Source organism: Vombatus ursinus, unplaced genomic scaffold, assembly GCF_900497805.2.
Source record: "Vombatus ursinus unplaced genomic scaffold, bare-nosed wombat genome assembly UNPS02014832.1, whole genome shotgun sequence".
In the NCBI taxonomy this organism is placed as follows: Eukaryota; Metazoa; Chordata; class Mammalia; order Diprotodontia; family Vombatidae; genus Vombatus; species Vombatus ursinus.
In genome coordinates, this window is record NW_020954610.1 from 22,205,684 (window position 1) to 22,215,728 (window position 10,045).

A 10,045-nucleotide genomic window follows, 5' to 3' on the forward strand; every position below is an offset into this window, starting at 1 on the left:
ACAGTAAAAACATAGTAAAAAATAAAGTACTTCAATTTGCATTAGAGTTTATCAGTTCTGTCTTTGGAAGTGTATAACATGAAATATTATATGCAACAGAGTAGCTTAGTTTTCCATTGAGATCATCATTACAGCATTGCTTTTTGCTATGTATAATGATCCCCTGGTTCTAGTCACGTTACATTAGTTCATATATATACATATATATATATATATATATATATACACACACACACACACACACACACACACACACACACACACATATATACTTGCTTCTCAAAAGGCATTTAAGAGGCATCTAGGTGGCACAGTGGATAGAGCTTTGACCTTAGAGTCAAGAGGACCTGAGTTCAAATCCAGCCTCAGACACTTGACACTAACTAGCTGTGTGACACTGGGCAAGTCACTTAACCCTGGCTGCCTCACCAAAAAGCAAAAAAAGAAAATGAAAAGACATTTAATACAATTAGTTTTCAACAACCCTTAGTGGTTCACATTTACAAAGATTTCCAGCCACGCCTTCCAAACCCCCAATAAAAGGAAAGCACATACTTCCTAGGATTTTTAGCAAGTATGGTTTGATTTTTGTCTTTTTTTTTAAGGTCCCCAGGGCAAATTATTTACAGTTCAAATGCCACTGTCAACAGATGTAGACCTAGATTTGGATCTCTGGTGATCCACAGATGATGGATATTTATATCTACTTGAAGAGCCTCGTTTCTGGCTCTTCTCAGGCACAGATGACCTACTAACAGATCAGGATTTCCTATGGTTCCAGCTTCTGTACCTACTGTAAGATTTGCAGCTATGAGAATGAGGTCAACTCTGAGATCTAGAACAGCTCCTAGTGTGGGAACATGACTGGCTTCTCAACCTATTGTGCCTTTTGCTGCCTTCAATCAGTTTAATTTTCCTTCCATTTATTTCTTTTCCAGAAAATTTTTTGATAGCATTCTTTAAGTCACTGTAAGAGGCAAACTCAACCACCTTTCATTTAGTTTAGTTCTATGAGCATCTGTAAAGGTTACTTTCCCAGCTTGCCTCATGAAATCTCTGACTGCTAGCTGACTCATGAAGATAAACTCTCAACTATAAGATGACTTTCTATTCATAACAGGTGGGGCATTTCTCCTATCATTTTGGGGATGACAGCTACTAAATCAATCAGAATATTGCCCTCTTCCTGGTCCACCTTGAGAACAAGCCATGGCATGTTCAATAGCAACCCACTCACTGCAGAGTTCCTTTCTATCAAGTTCATAGACACCATCATCAGCATCTCTTGGGTCTTCAGATTCTACAAACCCAAATCCCCTCTTCAGATCAATGTCTCTTATTTATCTATATCCTTTAAAGAATCTTTCTACATTTTTTTAAATCAGGCTGCTGGATTTAAACTTCCAATGAATACTCTATAACCACTCATGGTGCCCCACTTTTAATTCAACATAAATGGGTAGGAGCTAAAGTGTGAAATCTGCTGCAGGTAGAGGCAGTGGAGCAGTCGAAAGTCTACAAATAGCTTTCCATTGGAGAGCATAAACTTTGTCAGGCTATGTCTCTGTGCAAATGACCCTATTCATCATTTCTTATAACACAACAGTATTCCATCATAATAATATATCACAGTTCCTTCAGTCAATTTCAAAGTGATGGGCATCTCCTCAACTTCGGATTATTTGCCACCACCAACAAGAGTTGCTATAAATATTTTTGTGCAAATAGATTCTTTGATTTCTTTGGGATACAGACAGTGGAGGTATTGCTGGGTCAGGGTTCAAAGGTCAATTTTATAGCCTTTAACCCATTGTTCCAAATTGTTCTCCAGAATGGCTGGACTTGTTCACAACTCCACCAAGAATGCATTTGTGTACCTATTTTTTCCCCCACATCTCCTCCAGCATTTATCATTTTCCTTTTCTTTCATGTTAGTCAATCTGATAGGTGTGAAGTAGTATCTCACTGTTGTTTTCATTTCAATTTCTCCAGTCCACAGTGATTTAGAACATTGTTATATGAGTACGGACAACTTGACTTCTTTGAGACTTTGCATGTAGCTTCTTTCTTTTTCCTATCTTCCTTTGGGTTTGTGTCTTGATCTTCCCTATCTCCAGTAACTTTCCATGCTCAGGTTCTTTTGTTGTTTGTTCATTTTTCCAGCTTATTTAATTTGACATTGACATTAAATGACATTTAATGTCATGTTAATGTTTGGCTGTGCTCCTGGCATAGAGGGGGCACTGTCCCATGATTTAGGTTTTTGTTTTGTTTTATTTTTTAATACAGCTACTTCTATGGAGTCTGAAAGCTTTCAGTTCTTCCAAGGTGCTATGGTATAAGGAGAGGTGTGTTTATTACTCTTCTGGCCTGTACTCTGGCCCACAAGGCTTCATAGGCATTCTTCTGTGCCCCAGAACTGTGTCCAGTGCACCTGATTTTTCATCCTGCGACCTTGACTCAGAGCTGTTATATGTGCAATACAACAGTGTAGTGTCCTGTACTCAGTGCCAGCAAAGGGTCCCATGTAATCACCTTCTGACCATTTGTCCAGCCTTCTTATATTCTGTGTCCTGAGAGCTCCCAAAGCTGTTGCCTTAATGATGTTTGGTGGTGGTTGTTCTTTGTTCTCAAATAGGACCAAAATGACATCAATATGCAAGAGTCAAGTTACAGTGTGTCTGTTGTGACTGGTCAGGCTAATACAATCTCCGAATGTTCTACCACATGTCAGGCACAAATAGTACATGTGAACATTTGGGATGGATTATCTAAATTTCTACATCTTGAATTTCATTTGCGCTATTTAAATTTGGTTTTGCTCATAGAACATAGCACTTTCTTTGATGAGGGCATGCCATTATGAGTGGTCCTCTGCCAGTGTCTTCTATATCACAAATCAATCCCAAAGTTCTTAAGACAGACCTTGAAAGTGTCCTTCTTTGACTTCTTCTGACCACCATGTCCTGATGATACAACTGTCCTGTATACTCCACTCAGATGACCCACCACCACTCAAGTGAGACAGAGCTATCCTACCAACTTCCTGATATTTCTTGGAATAGAAAATTGTTTTACCCTGACATCAGAAGTTTTTTGGAGGGGAATTTGAGAGAGTTCTAGTGAATTCCTGTTACTCTGCCATCTTGGCTCCACTGTTCCCCCAATTCTAATTTTTATGGAGTTATTTTCATCAGCGCATTTTTAAACCTTTGTTTTCCTTTTGTCCTACTTGGATAATTCTCTTTTTAAGGTACTATTTTGTTAAGCACTCTTTTCATGTGTCTTTTACTAAGTTGTTGTCTTTTCATAATTTTCTTCCTTTGCTTCCATTTGTTTGCTGATTATTTCCTCTACCACTCTTATTTGATTTTGAAAATGATTTATTATTCTCTTCTAGGAAGTTTTGTTGGGCTTCTTTAATTCACATTTTTATTTGAGGTTTGTTTGTAACTGTTTTGACTTTATTGTCTTCTTAATTTGTGTCTTGATCTTCCTTATCACCATAATTGTTTTTTATGGTTAGGTTCTTTTTTGTTGTTGTTGCTGTTGTTGTTGTTCATTTTTTTCCTGGATTATTTCTTGATTTTGATTTTCATATTGGAGTTGAACTCTGGTTCTCACATGGGTGGTGGATATGAAAGGGCACCGTTTCAAGTTTTGTATGGTTTCCACATAGCTATTTTCAGGTCTAATTCTGGTATTTGGAAGTTTTTAATACTCATAACAACATTTGGGAAAAAAAAGATACCCAAAGAATGGGTATCTTTTTTTTCCAAATGTTAGAAGTTCTGGAATCATATCTCAATCTAACTCTTCCTGATCATAAATCATCTTGCAATTATGAAGAATTATTGCTGATCAATGTGGCCCCATCTCTCAATTAGACTTCTGGCATTTCAAGTATAAGATAATTTAGAAACAAATCCTCTCTTTGAGACAAAATACAAAGGAAATGTGTAAAGTACTTTAGTGATTGCTGAAAAGTTTACAGTTGTGTATGCTCTCAACTTATAAATGGCTGACAAGCTGAAAAATGATTCATTTCAAATTTCCAGATTAACGATGTTTAATTTAGTTCATGAGGAAATAAAAATTGGTTTTCAATTGCACTACTGTTTTTTTTCCCTCAACTACTTCATCAAATCTCCATAAACTCACTTTTTTAAAAAAATTCTATTAGCAACAGACTACAATTTTTAGGTAATTAGATATTTGTATAAATTTGTATAAATAACAAATTTGTATAAACTAATATTTTCTAGCCTCTCTCTGTACATACTGTAATTTGCTGTTTATTTAATAATGGTGTGTATCCTATCCATTCTAATAGACACTCCCAAAAATACCATTATTTGTTCAAAGCTGATGGAGTCAAAAATGTAATTTCTGTCATTTTGGTGACCAAAAGTTCCATTTAATTGAACAATGAAGACTATCGCAACACATTATTGCAGGGTAGGATTGCTTTATGCTGAATCAAGTTTTCTCATTCAAGGAATTCCTTAGTTCTTTCATGGTGACAGTACAAACTTATTATTCTTTTTTCTAGTTAGCTACACACACATATATGCATATGTATATATACATATACACATATACATACATGTGTGTATGTATTTACACACATACACACATACATATATATACACAGACACACAGACACAACCACAAACACACACACACACACATTCTCCTGATAGTCTCACAAGACTTTCATGGATGAAACTACTCTTGCCATAAGTTTATATTTTTATTTAAAAAATGTTAAGATAGTGCTTTTACATTACCTTCAGTTATAAATTAATCCCTTTTCCCTTCCTTATCCAGTTACATCATCCCTTATCACAAAAAAAAGTGAGAAAGAAGTTCAGCAATCTCAAGAATACTTCAACCAAATCTTATACTTTATGCATGGAACAGAATAAACATTTATTAAGCACCTACTATGACAAATGCTGTGGACTTTACAAATATTATCTCATTGGTTCCCCATAGCATACCTAGAAAGTTTTGTTATTTTTATCCAATTTTATAGTTGAGGAAACTGAGGCAGATCAAAATAACTGAGTTACCCAGTGTCAACCAGTTAGTATCTAAAATCAGGGCTGTATCCACTGCTCTACCTACTGCCTCATAATGTGCATAGTATACCCATAGTTCTAAAACTCTAATAAAGAAGGGAAGGAAGTGAAATCTTCACCTTTTTTTCAAGGATAAGGTTTTCATTAAAATTGCATATTGTTAAGTATGTGTTTGGTTTTGCATTATTGTCATGTACATTTTTACAATCTTTGTATATATTGTTCTCCTGGTTCTTATTACATCATTCTACATCAGTTGATATGTTCTCAAAAACTTTTCTGAATTCTTCATAATGATATGATTCAGCGTGTGCCACAATTTGCCTAGCCATTCCCCAATAGATAGATAGATTTTTTCCTAATTCCTTGTTGTCAACAAAAAGAAAACAAACAAACAAAACATGGGTAGCTATCCTTTTAGTAATAGTTTTTGCAGTGATTCATGAAAGAACAAAGAAACTGTGTCAAACAGAGTTCTAGAATTCCAGTTCAATTAGATTTATGAAATGAATTTGTACCAAAACAAAACAAAGCAAAACAAACAAAACAAAACCAAACAAAACAAAACAAACAAAAAAATCAAGAAGCCTATGTTTTATGATTTGAGGGCAGGTAGGTGGTACGGTGCATAAAGTACCAGGCTTAGAATCAGGAAGATTCATCTTCCCCAGTTCAAATCTAGCCTCAGATCCTTACTAGCTGTGTGACCTTGGCCACATTATTTAACCATTTTTGCCTCAGTTTCCTACTCTGGTAAAATGATCTGGAGAAGGAAATGACAAGTCACTCCAGTATCTTTGCCAAGAAAACCCCAATGGGGTCATTAAGAGTTGGACATGACTGGAAAATGCCCAATCAACAACAGCAAAATTTTATGCTTTTGGCCCCATACATTGTTGAAGCTGAAGGACAACTTTGTCATTATCTCAGTTCAAAATTAGAATCATAGCTGTTAGTGCAAAACCCCCTCCCCAAGATGACCTTAGATTCTCTTTCTCTCTTTCCCCCTTTCTTTCCATCTATATGTATATGTGTGTATCTGCATGTGTATATATGTTTATATGTATATGTGTATGCATATGTGTATGTATGTATATATACCTATTTATAGACATTTTGTCTCCTCCTTTAATATATGAGTTCCTTGAAGAAAGATACTGTTTTTGTTTTTTTTCTTTGTATCCCTCACATTTAGCATAAAGCCTAGAAGATAGTGTATGCTTAATCAATACTTATAGTTTGATAGGATTGACATAACTCTTACTTGGAGCACTTCCTTCTTTCCTCTTCTAGCTTCATTCACAGCATCAAGCATCTTGAACTAGTTTGTATTCTTTATGTATGATGAAAATAATTACATTATTTACAGGTTACTTTGCTCTCCTAAATCTAAAAAGCATAGAGTGAAAAGCAAATATATTTAAATTTATTTTCACATTTGAGCATCTGATTCATTTACAAATTGTACCAATTCAAGCTGAAACTACAATTTTGATCTAAATATGGCATCTCAGTAACAGAAATGTTACATTTTTAATGTATTTTATCATATAGATTTTATCACTTTAATGTGAAAATGGGTCATTCTCCACTAAACCACTGCCAAAGCATATTTTACTATGCCCATTTCCTCTGCAGCAAATTAAATTTGATATATGTAACATTTTATGGTAAGTTTGTCCTTAGGAGGCTCTGAGCAATAAAGTAAAGAATATTAATGTGATTTTCTTCATAAAAAAGGGGAATATTGCTTTGCAATTGGCTGCAGATGTAATCTGACATACAAAAATATCAAATCACAAAAAAGGAGAAAAACAGCAAAATTTACTTCACTCAGAGATATGTATAATATAAAAAAATAAAAACATACACAGGAAACAATACAAAAGCAATAATGAAAGATGAAAAATACTATGTTTGTAAGCAATGATATGACAAAAAATCAAACAATTGCAGAATGCAAGAAACACTAGTTACATCCAGTTTGAACAGATTGATGAGTTTGTCAGAAATACCTACCATGTTATTACTTTGAGACATGGTGACAATTCTCCACGTAGAAGACCTCACTTTTTATTGCCATATATTTTGATATGATTGTAGGTAGTGACCTTAAAGACTTCAGTTTAAAAATCTTTCAAATTTAATTGTTTTAAAGCTTATCTCTTTCATTAATTCATGGTAAAAATGAAGCACTCATATTTATTTATTGAATTCTTTTCATATTCCTTATATTTTTGTTTCAAAAATCTATCCTTTTGGTCTCCATTTATGGATTTCATTAACATGTTGATATTATTGACATAATCATGAGAATTACGGTACTTAGTATGAACTTGTGAAAAAGGTAGTGGACCTAATAAAAAAAATGTACTTTTGGAACCAATGATTAAGAGCCACAAAAAAAGTAGGTCTGAAATCACATGGGCCAGGTTCAATATTAGGGCATCATAATATTTATTTCTTTGTGGCTTGTGCACCAACTTGGACTTTCCCCAGGAACATACGCAAGTACCATTTAGGTATTTTAATATGCCTTACGGAGGCGGAGACAAGATGGCAGAGTGAAAGCAGTGATTGCTTGAGTTCTCCCCTAAACCACTCCAAATACCTGTAAAAAAAATGGCTCTAAATGTGCCTTGCAAACACCATGATTATAACAATGGGACATAAAACAAAAAATCACACATGACACAGAAATGCAAATGACAACAAAGTCTATAGGATGTCAAAAAAAGGTTTTTCCATTGGTTATGACCCCCCCACACACATTCTAAAACAGCTGCTTCATATGTATAGTACCAATCTATGATTTAGCTTCTCCTCATCCCCAAAAAGCAAAAGATTGTAGGATTCTTCAATAACCAAACACTTCCCTAAGACCTACCTTCTATAGTACTCAAAGTTCCGTTCAAAAGAAGTTATAGGTTTGTCCCCTCCTACATCATGGCTCTGTGCCTTGCTATTCCAAGTTCACTTCCTACAACTCTCAGTTTGAAACAGGAACTTTTCAGCTTAATCTGGAGATACCATCATTACCTGACTACTCTCCTACTACTTACTCATATTCCTGTGTGTATCAAATTGGGCCAGGAATTCCTCATTTTAATCTAGGTTCTCTTCATTTATTATTACTACTGCTCTGTTCAGTATCTGCTACCTCCTTCTCACATTCTCGTGTCTGTCCTTGTCATGTTCTCATTCTTCCTTTAAAAACTGTTATAGTTTGCACAATACAATTCAGTCTTTTTGTTAATCAGGCTCAAAGTCCTGCTTGTTTGACATACAAAAGAGACCTTCAGTTGGCTTTGAGACTCTCTGACTTATATTAATAAATGGTTAAATTAAAGTGAGTAAATATCTTATACCTTTCCCCAGGATTAGAACATAAATAATACCTCCCCAGTTAGTACCATTGACCAATTCTCTTTGAGACTAAGATATGTTTTTCACATACTTTTTCTTTTCAACTTTTCTGATATCTCCCTAGTCCTAGTTACAAGCTCAGACAAAAGTATACAGAAAGACTAGATGGTAGTGACTAGTACTTTTAGATCTGTTAAAACAACAGATTCACATGCCTAATATATTCTCCAGAAGTTTGTAGTGGACAAATATGTCTGAGAGAAATAGTATAATTTAAAAAAATAAAACAAGCAAAAACATTTGAATTGAAGTTAGAATTAAGTTGGTTGAAACTTGGCTTTCCTACTTCTTACCTGAGTGACTAGAGTAACTGTAAATAAGTCTTTCAATGCTCTGTCTCACTTTCTCTTAGTTTCAAAAGGGAAATAATAATATCTTTTACTTATAATTTCAAGTCTGGAAGAGACCACAGAGATAGTCTCATATCACTCTATCATTTTATCAGATGAGAAAGTTAAAGCCAAGAGATTGAATGATTTGCTCAAGGCCTAGTGCCTAGGTCTAGAGTAGGCCTAAGATAAGAGTTGAACCTAGACCATGTGATAATAAAGCTAATACTTTTCCCTCCCTCTTGGTTAGACCTTCTATATTGACTACCTAAGCAATAATGCTGTGTTTAAAGAACAAGTGCTAAATTCTAAATTCTGGGTTGCTATTACAAAAAAAAACAAATAATTATATTTAAGAAATATGACATAAGGCATATTAAAGCACAACTAACTCCAAGCATAACATGAAATAATATCATATGATAGATGAAAAAAAATAACATAATGGCAGAGTTCAGTAAGAGAGACACAATAGCTAGAACAAGAGAGGGAGTAGTACCACTATACATTGTCAGACTGATCATATTTGGAATACTTTGTAAAGTTCTAAGTCCACAAAGATGAAGAACTTTGACAAGTTAGAATCATCCAGAGGAAAATGAAGCAAAAGTGAATTAGAGATCATTCCATAAAAGTTTAAATGAACTGGGTTTGTCAAGGTAAATTAACTTTTGGCAGTGGTTGGAATATCAAATGTATGATAGCAATATTACATTTTATGAAAGAGAATAATTTTACTCTGTTTTGCTGCAGATAAACACTAGGAGAACAATGAAGGGAAAATGACTCCTCTAATCTCTTGGGAAGAAAAAAAATCCTATAGTGAATGGGTAAGAAGTCAAGGAAGGGATTAAAAGATGGGAAAAAAGGAGGAGAATCTTGCTTAAGTAGTATGAGGGAATCACGTCAAAGAATGAAACCATGGGGAGAGATATTTTGTAATGGTAGCTTGATATATTACAATGGGTGTAACCTTAAAGGATTTTGTGCTTTAAAGTGACTTGCCTCAGGAGAATGGCAATCATAGTTCTTGGAGGCATTTAATATCAAGAGGGGTAAAAAAAAAAACCAAAAACCAAAAAAAAACATAAATACAAAAAAAAGAAATATCTCATGGCAAATGGGAAAATAAAATGACTTTACAGAGGATATTAATGAACTGTACAATGAGAGACAAAAAACTCTTTGCATGTGGCAATAATGTAT

At 34.4% G+C, this 10,045-nt stretch overlaps 1 pseudogene; it reads right to left on the reverse strand.

Moving 5' to 3' along the window:
* Nucleotides 1-630: 630 nt before the first annotated feature.
* On the reverse strand, nt 631-1,429 carry LOC114025712 (annotated as a pseudogene).
* Nucleotides 1,430-10,045: the final 8,616 nt, after the last annotated feature.